The following is a 22,644-nucleotide window of genomic DNA, read 5'->3' on the forward strand; positions in this document are numbered from 1 at the left end:
ATATTACTGGTGATATCAGCATAGGGCAATAACTGACCATGCCCTTATATGGGGTCTGGGTAAAGTACAGTTCAGGTTTCCTGCATAGGTCGAATCTCACCCTAATGACATGTCCTCTTGTGGTCTGCTGGTGATGGGAAAGTTCTGAGGTGGGGGCAACAAGGTGGAGGGTCCACTGCCATTTTGTTGGTGCCTCATGATCCCCCTTGATCCCGCCAGCCCAACATGAAGGAGGGCAAGATGGCATAGGAGTAGGGTCCCCAACTCACATGGCCCCACAAACTTACCTAGATTACTTTCAAATCATCTGGAAAACCTATGAATTCGACCTGAGATTTAAAGAGAGAACAGCTGGAACGCTACAAAGATAAGAGTTTTTGCTTCTAACAAGGTAGGAAGGCGGAAAAAAAAATAAAAAAGAATCCATGGAGGGTGCAGAAGAGAAGAAGAAGAAGGTTCCTGCTGTGCTGGAAACCCTTAAGAAAAAGCGAACGAACTTTGCGGAGTTGAAGATCAAGCGTCTGAGAAAAAAGTTTGCCCAAAAGATGCTTCGAAAGGCAAGGAGGAAGCTTATCTATGAAAAGGCTAAGCATTACTACAAGGAATACAGACAGATGTACAGAACTGAGATTCGCATGGCGAGGATGGCGAGAAAAGCCAGCAACTTCTACGTGCCTGCAGAACCCAAGGTGGCATTTGTCATCAGGATCAGAGGTATCAATGGTGTGAGCCCAAATGTTCGAAAGGTGTTGCAGCCTCTTTGCCTTTGCCAGATCTTCAATGGCACCTTTGTTAAGCTCAACAAGGCTTCAGTTAACATGCTAAGGATTGTGGAACCATATATAGGATGGGGGTACCCAAACCTGAAGTCAGTGAATGAACTGATCTACAAGCGTGGTTATGGCAAGATCAACAAGAAGCGAATTGCCCTGACAGATAACAAATTGATTGCTCGGTCTCTTGGTAAATATGGCATCATCTGCATGGAGGATCTGATTCACAAGATCTATACCGTTGGAAAACGTTTCAAAGAAGGGAACAACTTTTTATGGCCCTTCAAATTATCTTCTCCACGCGGCGGAATGAAGAAAAAGACCACCCATTTTGTAGAAGGTGGAGATGCTGGCAACAGGGAAGACCAGATCAATAGGCTTATTAGAAGGATGAACTAAGGTATCTACCATGATTATTTTTGTAATCTGGTCAGTTAATAAATGACTACTTTCAAATGGGGAAAAATAAAAAAAGAATCCAGTCGGGGAGGGGCCAGACTAAGGCCGCGAGGAGCCAAGCTAAGGCCGGGTCGTTGAAAGCCTCCCAGGACAGGAAAGCCTAGTGCCAGAGAAGTGGGAATTTTTTAAAAATCCGCACCGGATTGATTCTTCCCAGACAGAAAGGCGCTCAGCGGGGAACTCGGGCAGAATCCCAGGACGGGTGGTGAAGCCTCCAGTCTCCCAGAGTCACTAATAGAGGAAGTGCGCCCAGGGGAGAGCATACCACACACCACAGCAGATCTCCATAAAGGCTGGAGCGCTCACCAGGCAGGGCATCAGGGAGAAGCCAGTGGGTCAGGCGGGCCGCTCCAGACAGAGGGGTCTGTGCCCTGCTGCCTTCGGGAGATGCGGACCCAGGAGCGTGATTCCAGCAGCCCAGGCCCCGGATCCCAGGGTGCCGGGGGACACAGCCCAGGATCCTGCGGTCCCCCGGGGACAGGCAGAGGCAGGGAGGGCACAGGACAGCAAAGATTCTCCTGCTGTCTGCTACCCTCAAGCTGTGCAGATCAGTGCACCCAGATCTGGGAGCATCCAGACCACTGTGGACTGGGAGACTGCGGTAGTTACTGGGGGATCTGACTCCAGAGCTGGAGACCTGGCTGCCACCGCCATTGTGGTTTTTCCTCCTTGTTTCATCCTGTGCCTGGGAGAGGCTGGGCCACCAGGGAAAGGAGGCCTCATGCAGTAAACAGCTGCCACTGAGCCCGACACCCAGCAGGGGGCGAGACTGCTCCCCCAGGTGCAGGTGCACACACCTGAGAATCAGCACAGCAGACCCCTCCCCCAGAAGGCCAGCTGGAAGAACAGGAGAAGAGCGAGTTCTTAACCAACCAAGCAGTGCTGGAAAAACTCCAGGGGAAGTCCAGGGATTTACAGTATATAGAAATAGAGGGTGCCCCTCCTTTTTTTTTCTTTCATTTTCCGGTACAAATCGTTTTTATATCAGACTGTAAATTTCCATTTTTTTCTCTTTTCCTGCCTTAACTACAGTATTTTACCAACTCTTTATTTTTAAGATTCTTCCTTGTAGACTTTCATATTCCTACAATTATAGGTCCTAGATATATTTTCCACTTCTAGATTCCCTTCAACATACTCAACTTAATTTTGGGAAATATGCAACATAATGGGTTTTTTTTTGTTTTGTTTTCTCAGCCTCATTTTGTTCTACAATGGCGGAAGTTAATACCTTCTAAAACACAACAGGTATGCACCCAGAACGAAGTGGTATACCGTGCTGGTTCATTCTGTGAGATTCTTCATTCCCATTCTTCCCCCTTCTTATATCTCATTTATGTTTTGGTGGTCAATGTTGGGGCCCTCTACAAGTATTTCTGGTTTATATAATTTGGGACTCAGCATCTACTAACATACAGAACATAATAGACTCAGAAACAAGAGGATCACCCTCTAGATTCCCTCAAGTAGACTACATTCTCCCTCCACTACAACTTCGTCACCACCACCATCTCCTAGTGCCCCCCCTTTTTTCTCCTCTCCCTTTTCTTCTTTCTTTTCTTTTTTCTTTTCTCTCTTCTTTAGGATGCCTGGCCTTTTATTTTTTACTACTTTGTTTTAAAATTTGTTTTTCACTTTAGCGGTCCTTTTGTTTTATTTCTTTCTGATCTTTGTTTTTAATTTCTGGTCTCTGACCTTGGCAGAATCATCTAGGGTGAAATTTACTTAGGTCATGGTTGATATTCTTGACAAACCCCCTCATACAGCCGCTCTGCACTGAGCAAAATGACTAGAAGGAAGAACTCACCACAAAAGAAAGATTCAGAAACAGTACTCTCTCCCACAGAGTTACAAAATTTGGATTACAATTGGATGTCAGAAAGCCAATTCAGAAGCACAATTATAAAGCTACTGCTGGCTCTGGAAAAAAGCTAAAGGATTCAAGAGACATCATGACTGCAGAATTTAGATCTAATAAGGCCAAAATTAAAAATCAATTAAATGAGATGCAATCCAAACTGGAGGTCCTAATGATGAGGGTTAATGAGGCAGAAGAAAGAGTGAGAGACATGGAAGACAAGTTGATGGCAAGGAAGGAAGCTGAAGAAAAAAGAGAAAAACAAAAGACCATGAGGAAAGGCTGAGGGAAATAAATGAGAACTTCAGAAGGAAAAATCTACTAAATGGGGTTCCAGAGGGCACCGAGAGGGACAGAGGACCAGAAAGCATATTTGAACAAATCATAGCTGAGAACCTCCCTAATTTGGGGAGGGAAACAGGCATTCAGATCCAGGAGATAGACAGGTCCCCCCCTAAAATCAATAAAGCCATTCAAAACCTTGACATTTAATAGTGAAACTTGCAAATTCCAAAGCCAAAGAGAAAATCCTTAAAACTGCAACAGACAAGAGATCCCTAACTTATATGGAGAGAAATATTAGATTACCAGCAGAACTCTCCACAGAGACCTGGCAGGCCAGAAAGGGCTGGCAGGATATATTCAGGGTCCCAAATGAGAAGAACATGCAGCCAAGGATACTTTATCCAGCAAGGCTCTCATTCAGAATAGAAGGAGAGATAAAGAGCTTCCAAGATAGGCAGAAACTGAAGGAATATGTGACCACCAAACCAACTCTACAAGAAATATTAAGGGGAACTCTGTAAAAGAAAGAGGAAGCCCAAAGAAATAATCCACAAAAACAGGGACTGAATAGGTATTATGATGACATGAAACTCATATCTTTCAGTAGTAACTCTGAACGTGAATGGGCTAAATGATCCCATCAAAAGATTCAGGGTATCGGACTGGATAAAAAAGCAAGATCCATCTACTTGCTGTCTACAAGAGATTTCATTTGAAACTTAAGGACACCTACAGCCTGAAAATGAAAGGGTGGAAAATCATTTACCATTCAAATGATACTCAAAAGAAAGCAGGGGTAGCAATCCTCATCTCAGATAAATTAAAGTTTATCCCAAAGACTGTAGTGAGAGATGAAGAGGGACACTATATCATACTTAAAGGATCTATCCAACAAGAGGACCTAACAATCTTGAATATTTATGCCCCTAATGTGGGAGCTGCAAAGTATATCAATCAATAACCAAAGCAAAGACATACTTAGATAATAATACACTAATAGTAGGAGACTTCAACATGGCGCTTTCCGCAAATGACAGATCTTCTAAGCACAACATCTCCAAAAAAACAAGAGCTTTAAATGATACACTGGACCTGATGGATTTCACAGATATTTACAGAACTTTACATCCAAACGCAACTGAATACACATTCCTCTCAAGTGCACATGGAACTGTCTCCAGAATAGACCACATACTGGGTCACAGATCAGGTCTCAACCAATACCAAAAGATTGGGATTGTTCCCTGCATATTTTCAGACCATAATGCTTTGAAACGTGAACTCAATCACAAGAAGAAGTTTGGAAGAAACTCAAACACGTGGACATTAAAGACCATCCTGCTAAAAGATGAAAGGGTCAACCAGGAAATTAGAGAAGAACTAAAAGGATTCATGGAAACTAATGAAAATGAAGGTCCAAACATTCAAAATTTGGGATACAGCAAAAGCGGTCCTAATAGGGAAATACATTGCAATACAAGCCTCCATCAAAAAATAGAAAACTAAAAACACAAACTAACCTCTCACCTAAAGGAACTGGAGAAAGAACAGCAAATAGAACCTACACCAAGCATAAGAAGAGAGTTAATAAAGATTTAAACAGAACTCAATGAGATAGAGACCGGAAGAACTGTGGAACAGATCAACAAAACCAGGAGTTGGTTCTTTGAAAGAACTAATATTAGCCAGCCTTATTAAAAACAAAAAGGACTCAAATTAATAAAATAACGAATTAAAGAGGAATTATACCAACTGAGTTGGCATAACTAATACCAAGGAAATACAAATGATTTTAAAAATATAGAGCAGCCCAGGTGGCTCAGCGGTTTAGAGCCAACTTCCGCCCAGGGCATGATCCTGGAGATCCGGGATCTAGTCCCACGTCAGGTTCCCTGCATGGAGCCTGCATCTCCCTCTGCCTGCATCTCTGCCTCTCTGTGTCTCTCATGAATAAATAAATTTTTTTTGAATAAATAAATTTTTAAAAAATTAAAAAAACATATTTTGAGCCGCTATATGCCAATAAATTAGGCAATCTAGAAGAAATGGATGCATTTCTGTAAAACCTCAAATTACCAAAACTGGAACAGGTAGAAATAGAAAACCTGAACAGGCCAATAACCAGGGAGGAGATTGAAGCAGTCATCAAAAACCTCCCAAGACACAAAAGTCCAGGGCCAGATGGCTTCCCAGGGGTATTCTATCAGACATTTAAAGAAGAAACAATACCTATTCTACTAAAGCTGCTCTGAAAGATAGAAAGGGATGGAATACTTTGAAACTCATTTTATATGATCGTCTCAATAGATACAGAGAAAGTATTTCACAAAATACCGCATCTGATCCTGATCAAAACTCTTCAGAGTGTAGGGATAGAGGAAACATTCCTCCATCTTAAAAGCCATCTACAAAAAGCCCACAGCAAATATTCTCAATGGGGAAACACTAGGAGCCTTTCCCCTAAGATCAGGAACAAGACAGGGATGTCCACTCTCACCACTGCTATTCAACATAGTACTAGAAGTCCTAGCATCAGCAATCAGACAACAAAAAGAAATAAAAGGCATTCAAATTGGCAAAGAAGTCAAACTCTCCCTCTTCACAGATGACATGATTCTGTACATAGAAAACCCAAAAGACTCCACACCAAGATTGCTAGAACTCATACAGCAGCAATTTGGTAGTGTGGCAGGATACAAATTTAATGCCCAGAAATCAGTGGCATTTCTATACACTAGCAATGAGACTGAATAAAGAGAAATTAAGGAGGTAATCCCATTTGCAATTGCACTGAAAAGCATAAGATACCTAGGAATAAACCTAACCAAAGAGGTAAAGGATCTATACCCAAAAAACTACAGACCACTTCTGAAAGAAATTGAGGAAGACACAAAGAGATTCAAAAATATTCCATGCTCACGGATTGGAAGAATTATTATTGTGAAAATGTCAGTGTTACCCAGGGGAATTTACACATTCTATGCAATCCCTATGAAAATTCCATGGACTTTCTTGAGAGAGTTGGGAAAAATCATGTTAAGATTTGTGTGGAATCAGAAAAGACCCCGAATAGCCAAGGGGAATATTAAAAAAGAAAACAATTGCTGGGGGCATCACATTGCTAGATTTCAGGTTGTACCACAAAGCTGTGGTCATCAAGACGGTGTGGTACTGGCACAGAAACAGACATATAGATCTATGCAACAGAATAGAGAACCCAGAAGTGGACCCTCAACTTTATGGTCAACTAATATTTGACAAAGCAGTAAAGACTATCCACTGGAAAAAAGACAGTCTCTTCAATAAATGGTGCTGGGAAAATTGGACAGCCATGTGCAGAAGAATGAAACTAGACTATTCTCTTACACGATACACAAAGATAAGCTCAAAATGGATGAAAGATATAATAGTGAGACCATAATCAATAAAAATCCTGGAGGAGAACATAGGTAACACTCTTTTTGAACTTGGCCACAGCAAGTTCTTGCAAGATACATCCATGAAGGCAAGAGAAACAAAAGTAAAAATGAATTATTGGGACTTGATCAAGATAAAAAGTTTCTGCACAGCCAAAGAAACAGTCAACAAAACTAAAAGACAACCTACAGAACGGCAGAAGATATTTGCAAATGGCCTATCAGATAAAGGGCTAGTATCCAACATCTATAAAGAACTTATTCAACTCAACAGCAAAGAAACAAACAATCCAATATTAAAATGGGCAAAAGACATGAAGAGAAATCTCACAGGGAAGACATCAGTATGGCCAACAAGCACATGAGAAAATGCTCTGCACTACTGGCCATCAGGGAAATACAAATCAAAACCATAATGAGATTCCAGCTCACAACAGTGAGAATGGTGGAAATTAACAAGGCAGGAAACAACAAATGTTGGAGAAGATGTGGAGAAAGGGAAACCCTCCTGCACTGTTGGTGGGAATGTGAACTGGTACAGCCCCTCTGGAAAACTGTGTGGAGGCTCCTCAAAGAGTTAAAAAGAGATCTGCCCTATGACCCAGCAATCGCACTGCTGAGGATTTACCCCAAAGATACAGATGAAGTGAAACACCGGGACACCTGTACCCTGATGTTTCTAGCAGCAATGTCCACAATAGCCAAACTGTGGAAGGAGCCTTGGTGTCCATTGAAAGATGAATGGATAAAGATGTGGTCTGTATATACAATGGAATATTACTCAGCCATTAGAAATGACAAATACCCACCATTTTCTTCAATGTGGATGAAATTGGAGGGTATTTTGCTGAGTGAAGTAAGTCAATCAGAGAAAGACAAACATTATATGGTCTCATTCATTTGGGGAATATAAAAACTAGTGAAAGGGAGTATAGGGGAAAGGAGAGAAAATGAGTGGGAAGTATCAGAGACGGTGACAGAACATGAGAGACTCCTAACTCTGGGAATGAACATGGGGTAGTGGAAGGGGAGGTGGGTGGGTGGATGGGGTGACTGGGTGACGGCCACTGAGGGGGGGCACTTGACGGAATGAGCACTGGGTGTTATGCTATATGTTGGCAAATTGAACTAATAATAAGTTTGAGATTCTAAGTGGACATGAATTGGGGTGAGCAACGTTCAACTCAGTACTTCCTTTTTGCAGTACTTAACACTGTTGAACACTGCTTCCTTCTCAAAATTTCTTCTTTCTTCAGCTCCAGTAATACTCATCTTCTCCTATTTTGTCTGTGGTTTCCCTTGTCTATTTTTTTCAATGGTTCGTCTTCCTCCATCTTTCCCATAAGTATTATATCCTCCAAAATTCAGCACAAGGTTCTCTACTCACACTACATATTCTGGGTAATTTTAACTTATTATCCTGATTTTACTTAGTAAGTAAGACTTTTAAATCCCATTTTATCCCACACTACTCTCCCATATATCCCACTTGTTTCTGGACTTCCCCATTTATATGCCCCTATAGTTATTTCAAAATATCCACATATATATATTAAGCTCATTAACCTCCATTTCCAACACCTGATTCTCCCTCCAGGTACTTCTATGTAAGTAAATAGTTCACAATGAACTCAGCTTTTTAAACTACTCACTTCTGTATCTATTGATCAAGTCTTGCCAATTTTTACCTACTGACTAATTCTCAAATTTCTCCTCTCTTGTTTGTTCAGTATAGTAGTCTCTCAACTAGTTTATCTATCTCCAGTATTGTCATGTTCCCTACTTCCTGAATTTATTCTCCACTCTGCAGAGAGTCCTCTTTTTAAATGTAAATCTGGTCATGAAACCCTTACTCACCAAAGCCTTCAACATTCCCTATTTTGTTCAGGATAAAATTCAAATTCTTTAATTTGGTTGAACAAGGCCACTTAGAATATAATCCTTATTTATCACCATTCAAGGTCACACTGTATGCTATAGCCATATCCACTCCATGTACTTCTCCAACTATAATACCATCTTTCCTTTTAAAAAAATATTTAAATTTAATTTAGGTAACATATACCGTATTATTAGTTTCAGGGGTAGAATTTAATGATTCATCAGTTGCATAGAACACCCAGTGCTCATTATATCAAGTGCTGTCCTTAATACCTATCACCCAATTACCCCATTCCCCCATCCACCTCCCCTCCAGCAACCCTCAGTTTGTTTCCTATAGTTAAGAGTCTCTTATGGTTTGCCTCCCTCTCTGTTTCATCTTATTTTTCCTTCCTTTCCCCTATTTTGTTTCTTAAATTCCACATATGAGTGAAATCATATGGTATTTGTCTTTCTCTGGCTGGCTTTTATTTCACTTAGCATAATATCCTCTAGTTCTATCCACATCACTGCAAATGGCAAGATTTCATTCTTTTTGATGGCTGGGTAATATATATATATATATATATATATAATCACATATATAACATCTTCTTTATCCATTCATGGACATCTGGTCTCTTTCCATAGTTTGGCTATTGTGGACCTTGCTGCTATAAACATTGGAGGGGTGTGTGTGTACATGCCCCTTCAAATCACTGTTTGTATCTTTTGGATAAATACCAAGTAGTGTAGTTTCTGGGTTGAAGGGTAGTTCTATTTTTTAACTTTTTAAGAAACCTCCATACTGTTTACCATAGTGGGTTCACCAGTTTGCATTCCCACCAACAGAAACATCATCTTTCATATCTCTGTGTCTTTTCACATTCCATTCCTTATTCCTGGAATCATCACTGTCCCTCTTCTTTGCTTAGCTAACTCTTATCCAACAATCAAGAGTTGACCAAGGCTTTACTACTTCTAACACTCTTTCTTTAGCAATTTCATCCTGGGACTGCATTAGATTTTCCTCCCTTAAACAACATTCCCCAATTTCTTCTATCTGGAACTGTCTATACTATTGTAACATCCTGTTTACCCATTTGTTTCCCCCTGTAAATTTTGGTCAGTGTCCATATGTTATTCATCCTTATATCTCTAGCATAGCCACCATAGTGCCTAACAAGGTTATAAGCTCGATACTCACTGAATAGCTAACTGAATTGAATGAATGTGTGCCAGGCAAGGGCAATCAGGGTTACTGGAGTGAGGATTAAAAGCTGGGAATACCTGGGTGTTAGGTTGTCAGACTTCCAAATACTTCAAAATTGAGGAGGTTGGTTCAATAAAGGAAATAAGTATGAGTCACAGATGAGTCCAAAATTTCTTGCTTAATAGACTATATGGAGTTAAAAGAACTAGCACTTAGTGAGTATCTACTAGGTACTGAGCATTTGACTCAGTATTTTATATACCTTGTATCAGAAGGAAGGAAAGTAATGAGTCTCATTTTAGACATGTGGAGTTTTAAGAGTCTGTAAGACCTCGGAATATAAATACCCAGCAGGCCATTGTAACTGTTATTTTTGGGTACAGGAAAGAAACAAGGACTCGATAATTAGATTGGAGGTTATTTGGATAGATGGTAATTGCAGCCATGGAGCCAGGGTGAGGGGAGGATCTTCCAAAAAGTGTGGTATAGAAGGGAAGGAACATTTTGGAGTTATTTTCTGTGAATTAATGCTTTGAGACTAGATGAAATGAGTAATGGGGTTAAATGTAGATGGCTAAGAGAAGAAGTCCTTGGACTGAACTCAGGATTTAGAGGTAGGGCAGATAAGGAACAGGCAGAAAAATAAACTGAGAAGTGGCCAATGTGGTTAGAAGGAAAACTAAAAGAGAGTGATGTCCCATAGCTCAAGTGAAGAAACTGATTCAAGAGGGAGTAGTCAACTGTGTCAAATGTTGATGAGACAGTAATTCTGAGAGTTGACTATTGATTTTGGCAACATGAATGTCATTGGTAACCTTGACAGTAAAATGTTGGAGACAAAGCCTAAATTGATTGTTTTATGAAAAAATGGGAAGCGAAAAAGTGAAGGCTGTCTTTTTTAGGCATTTATCTGTGAAGGGTAGAAAAAAGTGAAGTATTAGCTGGAAAGCAATTGGGATCAAGAAAGGGATATTTTCTTTTAAGTAATGTATATTAATTATCTGTTTGCTAATGGGATAACCCAGTAGTGAGGGAGAAATTGATGGTATAGAAAAGAAAAGATAATTTTAGTTACAAGTTCCTTGGGGAGGTCAGAGCAGATATGGGGTATTGAACTTTGATTTAAAAAAATAATTATATATATTAAGAAGAGGTAAGACAAATTATGTTGCTGATGTACTAATGGAAAGATAAGGATGTTCTCAGTGCTTCTCTTTTTTAACCAAATGCAAGGGAAGTCATCAGTCAAGAATGAGAGGAGAAAGGGCATATAAAAGATTTTAAAAAGGCAATAAGAGATGTAGGAGGGGACATATGGGAGACTGCTGTCATGGAAACCAATGGCAGGGGTAAGATGTCATGAAGGAGCAGGCCATTGATCAAGACTGTTAAATGTTCTTGCATTCAAGTTGTATGAATATTGGAAATAGGCTATTGGTTTTGCTAATTAGGTTGTTGGTTGACGTTAGCAGAAGAGGCTTCATTAAAATAAATTCAGTGAAAGGTAAATGGGAGGTAAAGAATTGGATATGAACACAATAGTCTATAGAAAAGGAGGTGGGGTATAAATTGAAGAGAAGGACTTGTCTCTTTTATTAGACTGAAAATTCCTTGTGGAAGAGGAATATGTCAGATTCACATGGTTTACCTAGTGACTTGTACAGTGTATGACACTGCTGGTTTCCAATAAAGGTTGACTTTGTGAATAAATAAATGAATTCTGTACTCAGAGTCAACAAAATTTTCTAAGATGTTCTTTTGAAAAATTGGATCCATTCTATCCTCAAAACATGTAGTTGAAAAAAAATAACTATAAAGAGGTGCTTCTGTATCCTAGAGGAATAGAAGAATGGAAATTACAAAAGAGGTAGTTGAGATGTAATCTGTGGTCTCTGGATACTCATACCACTGCCCAGTATATAGACAGAAACCTGAAAGATCTGACCCCAGAACTGCAAGAAATTACTGACCTTCCGTGACTTATGATGGTGCTATGTCCTGATAAACCCATCATAAGTTGAAAATATTCTAAGTTGAAAGTGCATTTGGGCAGCCTGGGTGGCTCAGCTGTTTAGCACTGCCTTCAGCCCAGGGCCTGATCCTGGGGACCCGGGATCAAGTCCCATGTTGGGCTCCCTGCATGGAGCCTGCTTCTCCCTCTGCCTGTGTCTCTGCCTCTCTCTCTCTCTCTCTCTCTCTCTCTCTCATAAATAAATAAAATCTTTAAAAAATAAAGTGCATTTAATAAAGCTAACCTACCAGACATCGTAGCTTAGCCCTACCTTAAACCTGCTCAAAACATTTGATTAGGGCAGCCCAGGTGGCTCAGTGGTTTAGCACCGCCTTCAGCCCAGGGCATGATCCTGGAGACCCGGGATTGAATCCCACATCGGGCTCCCGTATGGAGCCTGCTTCTCCCTCTGCCTGTGTCTCTGCCTCTCTCTCTCTCTCTCTGTGTCTCTCGTGAATAAATAAATAAAATCTTTAAAAAAATTTGCATTAGCCTACAGGTAGGCAAAATCACTTAACACAAAGCATATTTTACAATAAAGTATTGAATAGCTTATAATTTATTGAATACTAAAAGTAAAAAAACAAAATGGTTGTATACGTACAGAATGGTTGTAAGTGTATCATGAGAGTTTAATACCCTCATGATTGCATGGCTGACTGGAAACTGCAGCTATCCAGCATTATGACATATACTATCCAGCATTATGACATATACTATATGTCACTAGCCCAGGAAAAGATGAAAATTCAAAGTTCAAATGATGGTTTCTACAGAGTATGTATTGCTTTCTCACCATCATAAATGCAAAAAAGTCATAAGTTGAACCATTGTAAGTTGGGAACCACCTATAGATGGCATTCTCTACATAGGGTAGGAAATACTGAGGTGGCTGCATGTTGTGGTGAGGTTGTAGAGTTTCTTCTGCCAAAGTTATCTTGAGTCATCAAACGGACTCTTAGAGATGGGAGGAAACTGGGTATGATAGCTATGTAGCTATATTTTAAGGGTATAAATACAACAATAAATGAGGATTGCATAGGCTGGGAATCAGAGTAGATGATGGCATAATTAGATGAAATCAAGACAAGGGCTATTTAGCCTGACTATCAGATAAACCATCTTGACACTGAAAATTACTGGATTGTGTGCTAACCTTTGAGAGGAAATGGTGAAAACCCTGCCACTGAGTCACTTATAATTATTTACAAATAGGCAGGACAATGTAGTTGAGAAATAATGTGGTATAATACAAGGAGTGGTTTTGTTCAGTTCCCAAAGGGATGGACTGGATATGACCTAATAGCTTTTTCCTACACTGATTTGGTTGATTGTGTCAGAGAAAAGTCTGGTCGAGCATTTTGTTTTTCCCCTGTTGAGTGAATCATACTTACATTGAACATAAGGATATACATTTGAGAATGCTCATTGATTAGGCAGATGATAAAATGTCGACAGGGAGGGCAACAGATTGGAGAAGACTCAAACTAAGCTGGAACTGGAAGGGTTGGTCAGGAATAGGTAAAGCTCCCTAAAGACAGGACCTTGTGTTGTTCACCATTGATTTCAGGACATGACTCCAGAGCATGAATGAGTGAATGACACCTTGGGAAGAAAACTTTGAACACCAATATAATTCAAACAATGGACTGACAGGTGAAATATGTTCCTTAATATCTCTGAGTCAGTTTTCTTACATTTTCATTGGGTTCTTCTGGGGATGAAATGAGAGCATATAGATAAGATACTTGAGATTTGACATCTAAGAAGTATTATCTGTCTTTCCCCTTTATTTTTCCAGATTTAATCTCTACAGACAAGTCAGACTTTATGTTTGACAACATTGAGAAAAGAGAAAAATATGCCTTTTCTCTTAAAATAATAATACATATTCATGTTAAAACAGCTGAGGAGGGCAGCCCCGGTGGTGCAGCAGTTTAGCGCCGCCTGCAGCCCAGGGCGTGATCTTGGAGACCCTGGATCGAGTCCCACGTCGGGCTCTCTGCATGAAGCCTGCTTCTCCCTCTGCCTGTGTCTCTGCCTCTCTCCTTCTCTCTGGGTCTCTATGAATAAATCAATAAAATTAAAATAAAATAAAATATAAAATAAAATAATAAAATAAAATAAAATAATAAAATAAAATAAAAAACAGCTGAGGTTAACAGTAACCAACACTGCAGGCAATTTTAGAGCAATTTTTAAAAAACAACAAACAGCTAAGGCACTACCAGGTATGATACTCTCACTTGGCTTTTATCAACTTATCCTGAATCATAATTCAAACAAAATAAAAAAGCTCTTTGACAACATGTTCTCGTCCTTGGGATTAACTCAGTATCCAAAATACTCAGTCTGCCTCTCTCAGATTAACTGTAATTCACACTATGTTGGCTACAGATAAGCTGTTTCCCTAGCCTTAGCCATTGGAGCTAACCAGTGAGAAACTCCAAATTTACTTTTTCAACTTCCTTGCTCCCGGGTTTCCTTCTATCATTTTTCTGTCCTTCCATATCAGACAGAATTTACAGGGAAACGAATAGCTTCATTAAAGAAATAAAAATCTTTTTTCTCTCTTTCCCTAAGCAGGAGACATTTTCTATTTTTCTATATTGTATTTATTTTCTTCCTTCCACTTTACTGCTTTTTAAACAGGAGTTAGGAGACACTAGTTTAATTTGGACCCAATAACTGGACTTAATATCCCAAGGTATTTTACCTCCTTTAGCAACACTGTCTGACACGTTTTTTTCTCTGAAAGGTTTTCTTCAAGGGCTTTTTTGAACAATGTTTAAACACAGTTTTTGGTCAGAGAGTTGAAGTGATCCTACCATAAGAGCTAAAGATGGGTGCAGAGAGTTTGGTGAGCAATTCAGGAAGTGCTATAAAATGATTAATGGATAGGAAAGTCATGCAAGTGAAGGCTTTGTAAAAGAACCAAGATTATTCAATCCAGAGAATATAAAGTTTTCAGCCCCTTAGAAATAGCCGCTGGCCATGGATGGTTTAAAAAACAAAAAATGCCAACTTAATTAATTCCACTACAAATTTAATGTTCACGGAAGATTGTTGCCTTGCAAAGTATATAAGCTGTGTGTTGGATTATTTATGTATTTGTTTTGTAAGACAGGAAGTAATGACTTAATAACTGCTTTTAAGTACTGAAATAACTCTGTAGGAAAAAAAAAAGAGATCTGCTTTTCTATAGTACCGTAATTGTGCCCCATGGTCTCCCTTATCCATCCCTTTTTTGTTGTCAACCCTAAGACTTCCAATCAGCCACTTCATTTTTATTTTTTATTTTTTGAAAAATTTACCTTTCCATGCTGTCCATCCCAGAAAACACATTCTGTGATATACACAACAGGATGTCTGTTGTGTTTTTCCCTCATTAAGGACAGCACAAAAAGAAATGCATCATTTGTAGCTAGGTCTTCTAAAGGACTTCTAAATCACTTTCTGTAGTCAGTGATAATTTACCAAAGAAAGCTATGGAATTTTCTTTACTGACCTCAGCAGATCCTTACCTCCCCAGAGATGCCATGCTGAGACTGAAGAGGAGAAGGGAGTTGGCAGCAATTGCTGAGAAATGGATCAAGCCAGAATTCTCTTAATGCATTGAGAGGAATCTAAATTACTTTTGGTGAAGACTGAATGGCAAGCAGTTAAAAAAAGAACATTGGAGGCAGCCTGGGTGGCTCAGCGGTTTAGCACCGCCTTCAGCCCAGGGTGTGGTCCTGGAGACCCGGGATCGAGTCCCACATCAGGCTCCCTGCATGGAATGGAGCCTGCTTCACCCTCTGCCTGTGTCTCTGCCTTTCTCTGTGTGTGTGTGTGTGTGTGTGTGTGTCTCTCATGAATAAATAAATAAAATCTTTAAAATACAAAAAAAGAACATTGGACTTTGCTCCATCAGTTTCTTTTTGTCCCTCACACATGCACACACATAACCCAGCTCCTCAGTCTGTCCTTTCAATATGTAACAATTTACTGCCATGGCTTCAACTACCTGAATACTGATGCCTTTCAATTTATATCTCTAGCTCAGAACTATTCTCTGAATACCAACCTCATATTTCCCGTTGTTCAAAGGATATTTTTGTCTAGAAACACAGCTTCTCAACCTCAGCATGTCTTGATATGACCCCTCCATCCCAAAAATAAGAACTCCCTTTCTTTCCTGTCCCCAGTCTCAATGAATAGTCCTCATTCCCTAAAGTAGGACTTAGAGAAGCATCTCAAGCCCTCCTTTATCTTAGCTACCCATTTCACTTTTATCTAAGCAGTTAGCAAACCCTTTTGAATCTACCTCAAATATGTCTTCTTTCACATCTCATGGCTTTTAGCCTCCTTGAGCATCTTAACCATTTTCTGAACACACAGTATTCTTTCACAACTCTTTGCCTTTCAGAGAGTGATCACTCGGCTTGTAATAGTCTCCCACTCCTTTACCTGGTAAGCCCCTACTCAGTGATAAAGGGTCCTACTATATATTACAAACCATTCCTTATTCCTGTAAGACACCTCATGGTTCTTTCCTCTGTGGATTTACCATATCTCATCATAACTATCAGTTTAGGTATCTCTTTTTCCCTGTTAAACTATGAACTTGGTGAAGGCTGGGACAGCATCTTAATCATATTAAAAGTTGTAGCACCTAGGACATAATAGTCTGTGGTAATAGTTAATAATGAATGATGTACCCGAAATCCAATTTATCAATGTTTCTTTTAATGGATCACATGTTTGGTGTCAAGTTTAAGAACTATTTGCATAATCCTGTATTCCAAAGATTTTCTCTTTCTTTTTTTCTAAAACATTTATAGTTTTCTGTTTACATTAGATCCATGATCCATTTTTAGGGTTTTTTTTTTTGTGTGTGTGTATGAGACTTACATTGAGGTTCAATTTTAGGCCAGCAGTTATCCACTTGTCACAGCACCATTTGTTGGAAAGGCTATCTTTCCTCCGTCAAATTGTTTTTGCAATTTTGTCAGATATAAGCTGAGTGTATCTGTTTGGGTTTATCTCTGGATTTTTTTTATTTTGTTCCTAGTTCCTCTGCCTTTCTAGAATAATTGTGTCTATACATGCAAAACATCTTAATGAAATTTTGATAGGAAATGCATTAAATCTCTATGAGTTTGGAAAGAATTGACATCTTTACTATATTGAGTCTTCCAATCTATGAACACAGTGTGTCTATTTAGATCTTTTATTTATTTCATCAGCATTGTTGTAGTTTTCAACATACACGTGTGTCCTAATGCATGTTCTTTTATATTTATACCTATTTCATCTACTTTGCAGCAATTGTAAATGTTATTTTAAAAAATTTGCTTCCCTATGATCATTGTTAGTGTATAGAAATGTTTTTGTGTGTTGGTCTTGTATGCTTCAACTTTGCTGAACTTATAAGTTCTTAGAGTTTCTTTTGTTTGGGTTTGTTTTTGTCTTTAGATTCCTTGGGATTTTCTATATATGTCATCTGCAAATAGGGGCAGTTTTATTTCTTCCTTTTCAATCTGAATGGTTTTTATTGCTTTTACTTACTTATAATGTTGGCTCTAAATTCCAGCTCTGTGTTGAATAAGAGCATGAGAGGAGATAGCCTTTACTTGTTTCTGATCTTAGACGGAAAGCATTCAGTCTTTCATTAAGTGTGATGCTAAGAGTAGGATTTTTGTAGATGCTCCTTATCAAATTGATGGAGTTCCCCTTTATTCCATGTATGCTGAGAGTTGTTATCATGACAGGATGTTGGATTTTATCAAATGCTTTTTCTGCATCAATGTATGATTGTATGACTTTTCTTCTTTAGCCAATTGATATGATATTACATTGACTGATTTTTTGAAAATTAAACCACCTTTATATCACAGGAATAAACCCCACTTGGCCACATTATATGACTCTTTTTATATACTGCCAATTCTACTTTCTGATATTTTGCTACGGACTTTTAAATTAAAAGTCATTATTCATGAGGTCTGTATTTTATATTTTACAATATCTTTGGTGTCTATATCAGGGTGACACTAGCTTCATAAAATGAATTGAGAAGTGTTCCCTCCTTTTGGATTTTCTGGAAGATATTGTGTAGAATGGGCGCTAATTCTTTTAAGTATTTGGTAGAATTCTCCAGGAAAACTATCTGGTCTTGGGATTTCTTTTGTGACAATTTTAAAATTATGAATTAAATTTCCCTAATAACTATAGGAGTATTCACATGACCTATTCATTGGGTAAACTGTGGTAGTTCATAGTTTTCAAGGAGTTGATCCAATTTATCTAAATTGTCAGACTTATGTATATTATTCATAGGATTCCCTTATTGTCTTTTTATATGTATATTTTTATTGAAGTTCGATTTGCCAACATATAGCATAACAACCAGTGCTCATCCCGTCAACTTCCCCCTCAGTGCCTGTCACCCAGTCACCCCAAACCCCCGCCCACCTCCCTTTCCACCACCCATTGTTCATTACCCAGAGTTAGGAGCCTCTCATATTCTGTCACCCTCACTGATATTTCCCACTCATTTTCTCTCCTTTCCCCTTTATTCCTTTCCCTATTTTTTATATTCCCCAAATGAATGAGACCATATAATGTTTCTCCTTCTCTGATTGACTTACTTCACACAGCATGATACCCTCCAGTTCCATCCACCTTGAGGCAAATGGTGGGTATTTGTCATTTCTAATGGCTGAGTAATATTCCACTGTATATATAGACCACATATTCTTTATCCATTCCTCTTTCGATGGACACCGAGGCTCCTTCCACAGTTTGGCTATTGTGGACATTGCAGCTATAAACATTGAGGTTCAGGTGTCCCAGCTTTTCACTACATCTGTATCTTTGGCATAAATCCCCAGCAGTACAAATGTTGGATCGTAGGGAAGTTCTATTTTTAACTCTTTGAGGAGCCACCACACAGTTATCCAGAGTGGTTGTACCAGTTCAAATTCTCACCAAGAGTGCAAAAGGGTTCCCCTTTCTCCACATCCTCTTCAACACCTGTTGTTTCCCATCTTGTTAATTTTCACCATTCTCACTGGTGTGAGGTGGTACCTTATTGTGGTTTTGATTTGTATTTCCCTGATGGCAAGGGATGCAGAGCACTATCTCATGTTCTTCTTGGCCATGTCTATACTTTCCTCTGTGAAATTTCTGTTGCTGTCTTTTGCCCATTTCATGATTGGATTGTTTGTTTCTTTGCTGTTGAGTTTCATAAGTTCTTTATAGATCTTGATACTAGCCCTTCATCTGAAATGTCGTTTGCAAATATCTTCTCCCATTCTATAGGTTGTCTTTTAGTTCTGTTGACTGTTTCTTTTGCTGTGCAGAAACTTTTTATCTTGATGAAGTCCCAATAATTCATTTTTGCTCCTTTTCCTTGCCTTCATCGATGTATCTTGCAAGAAGCTGCTGTGGCCAGGTTCGAAAAGGGTGTTGCCTGTCTTGTCCTCTAGGATTTTGATGGGTTCTTATCTCACATTTAGATCTTTCATGCATTTTGAGTTTATCTTTGTGTATGGTGTAAGAGAATGATCTAGTTTCATTCTTCTGCGCGTGGCCGTCCAATTTTCCCTTACCATGTATTGCAGAGACTGTCCTTTTTCCAGTGAATGGTCTTTCCTGCTCTGTCAAATATTAGTTGACCGTAGATTTGAGGCCCATTTCTGGGTTCTCTATTTTGTCCCATTGATCTATGTGTCTGTTTTTGTGCCAGAACCACAGTGACTTGAAGATCACAGCTTTGCAGTACAACTTGAAATCCAGCATTGTGATGCCCCCTGTGTCTAGTATTCTTTTTCAATATTCCCCGGGCTATTCGGGGTCTTTTCTGATTCCACACAAATCTTAAGATGATTTGTTCCAATTCTCTGAAGAAAGTCCATGGTATTTCGATAGGGATTGTACTGAATGTGTAAATTGCCCTGGGTAGTGTTGACATTTTCACAATATTAATTCTTCCAATCCATGATCATGGAATATTTTTCAATCTCTTGTGTCATCCTCAATTTCTTTCAGAAGTGTTCTGTAGTTTTTAGGGTAGAGATCCTTTACCTCTTTGGTGAGGTTTATTCCTAGGTATCTTATGCCTTTGGGTGCAATTGTCAATGGGATTGACTCCTGAATTTCTCTTTCTTCAGTTTCATTGTTAGTGTATAGGAATGCCACTGATTTCTGTGCATTGATTTTGGATCCAGCCACATTGCCGAATTGCTATATGAGTTCTAGCAATCTTGGGGTGGAATCTTTTGTGTTTTCTACGTACAGTATCATGTCATCTGTGAAGAGGGAGAGTTTGACTTCTTCTTTGCCAATTTGAATGCCTTTTATTTCTTTTTGTGGTCTGATTGCTGAGACTAGGACTTCTAGTACTATCTGTGTTGAATAGCAGGGGTAAGAGTGGACATCCCTGTCATGTTCCTGATCTTCGGGGAAAGGCTCCCAGTGTTTCCTCATTGAGAATAATATTTGCTGTGGGCTTTCTGTAGATGGCTGTTGAGATGCTGAGGAATGCTCCCTCTATCCCTACACTCTGAAGAGTTCTGATCAGGAATGGATGCTGTATTTTGTAAAATGCTTTCTCTGCATCTATTGAGAGTATCATATGGTTCTTCTTTTTTCTCTTGTCGATATGATCTATCACAGTGATTGCTTTATGTGTGTTGAACCAGCCTTGCATCCCGGGGATAAATCCCACATGGTCATGGTGAATAATCTTCTTAAGGTACTGTTGGATCCTATTGGCTAATATCTTGTTGAGAATTTTTGCATCTGTGTTCATCAGGGATATTGGTCTATAATTCTTTTCGGTGGGGGTCTTTGTCTGGTTTTGGAATTAAGGTGATGCTGGCCTCAAAAACGAGTTTTGAAGTATTCCAGTATTCCATCCCTTTCTATATTTTTAGAGCAGCTTTAGTAGAATAGGTATTGTTTCTTCCTTAAACAATTATTAGAATTCCCCTGGGAAGTCACCTGGCCCTGGACTTTTGTGTCTTGGAGGTTTTTGATGACTGCTTTAATTTCCTCCCTGGTTATCGGCCTGTTCGGGTTTTCTATTTCTTCCTGCTCCCGTTTTGGTAGTTTGTGGTTTTCCAGAAATGTGTCCATTTCTTCTAGATGACCTAATTTATTGGCGTATAGCTGCTCATAATATGTTTTTTAACACAACATTTTATTTATTTATTCATGAGACACACACAGAGAGAGAAAGAAAGAGAGAGAGAGACAGAGACAGAGACAGAGAGACAGGCAGAGACACAGGCAGAAGGATAAGCACGCTCCATGCAGCAATACTGACATGGGACTCAATCCCGGGTCTCCAGGACCATGCCCTGGGCCAAAGGCAGGCACTAAACTGCTGAGCCTCCATGGCTGCCCTCATAATATGTTTTTAAAATCGTTTGTATTTCCTTGGTATTGGTTGTGATCTCTGCTCTTTCATTCATGATTTTATTAATTTGATTCTTTTCTCTTTTTAATGAGGCCGACTAATGGTTTATCTATCTTATTAATTCTTTCAAAGAACCAACTCCTGGTTTTGTTGATCTGTTCTACAGTTCTTGTGGTCTCTATTTCGTTGAGTTCTGCTCGTATCTTTATTAACTCTCTTCTTCTGCTTGGTGTAGGTTTTATTTGCTGTTCTTTCTCCAGCTTCTTTAGGTGTGTGGTTAGCTTGTGTATTTGAGTTTTTTCCAATTTTTGAGGGAGGCTTGTATTGCGATGTATTTCCCCCTTAGGACTGCTTTTGCTGCATCCCAAAGATTTTGAATGGTTGTATCTTCATTCTCATTAGGTTCCATTAATCTTTTTAATTCTTCTCTAATTTCCTGGTTGACCCTTTCATCTTTTAGCAGGATGGTCTTTAGCCTCCACGTGTTTGAGTTTCTTCCAAATTTCTTCTTGTGATTGAGTTCAAATTCCAAAGCATTATGGTCAGAAAATATGCAGGGGACAATCCCAATCTTTTGGTATTGGTTGGGACCTGATTTGTGACCCAGTATGTGGTCTATTCTGGAGACAGTTCCATGTGCACTTGAGAAGAATGGGTATTCAGTTGCATTTGGATGTAAAGTTCTGTAAATATCTGTGAAACCCATCGGGTCCAGTGTATCATTTAAAGCTCTTGTTTCTTTGGAGATGTTTTGCTTAGAAGATCTGTCATTTGCAGAAAGCGCCATGTTGAAGTCTCCTCCTATTAGTGTATTATCTAAGTATGTCTTAACTTTGGTTATTAATTGATTGATATCCTTGGCATCTCCCACATTTGGGGCATAAATATTCATGATTGTTAGGTCCTCTTGTTGGATAGATCCTTTAAGTATGATATAGTGTCCCTCTTCATCTCTTACTACAGTCTTTGGGATAAACTTTAATTTATCTGAGATGAGGATTGCTACCCCTGCTTTCTTTTGAGGACCATTTAAGTGGAAAATGGTTCTCCACCCTCTCATTTTCAGGCTGTAGGTGTCCTTAGGTCTCAAATGAATCTCTTGTAGACAGCAAATAGACGGGTCTTACTTTTTTATCCAGTCTGATACCCTGCATCTTTTGATAGGATCATTTAGCCCATTCACATTCAGCGTTACTATGAAAGATATTAATTTAGTGTCATCATGATACTTATTCAGTCCCTTTTTTTGTGGATTTTTTCCTTGGACTTCCTCTTTCTTTTACAGTCCCTCTTAATATTTATTGCAGAGCTGGTTTGGTGGTCACATATTTTTTCAGTTTCTGCCTATCTTGGAAGCTCTTTA

The 22,644-nt window shown here is 39.1% G+C and overlaps 1 protein-coding gene and 1 pseudogene across 1 annotated transcript in view; both read left to right on the plus strand.

The window, feature by feature from the left end:
* The window catches only part of SHROOM4 (shroom family member 4), a 275,929-nt gene that overhangs the window by 177,732 nt on the left and 75,553 nt on the right, over positions 1–22,644 (plus strand). The gene's annotated exons all lie outside the window — the stretch shown is intronic.
* On the plus strand, positions 426–1,233 carry LOC112907228 (large ribosomal subunit protein uL30 pseudogene; annotated as a pseudogene).

Source organism: Vulpes vulpes, unplaced genomic scaffold (genome assembly GCF_048418805.1).
Source record: "Vulpes vulpes isolate BD-2025 unplaced genomic scaffold, VulVul3 u000000638, whole genome shotgun sequence".
In the NCBI taxonomy this organism is placed as follows: domain Eukaryota; kingdom Metazoa; phylum Chordata; class Mammalia; order Carnivora; family Canidae; genus Vulpes; species Vulpes vulpes.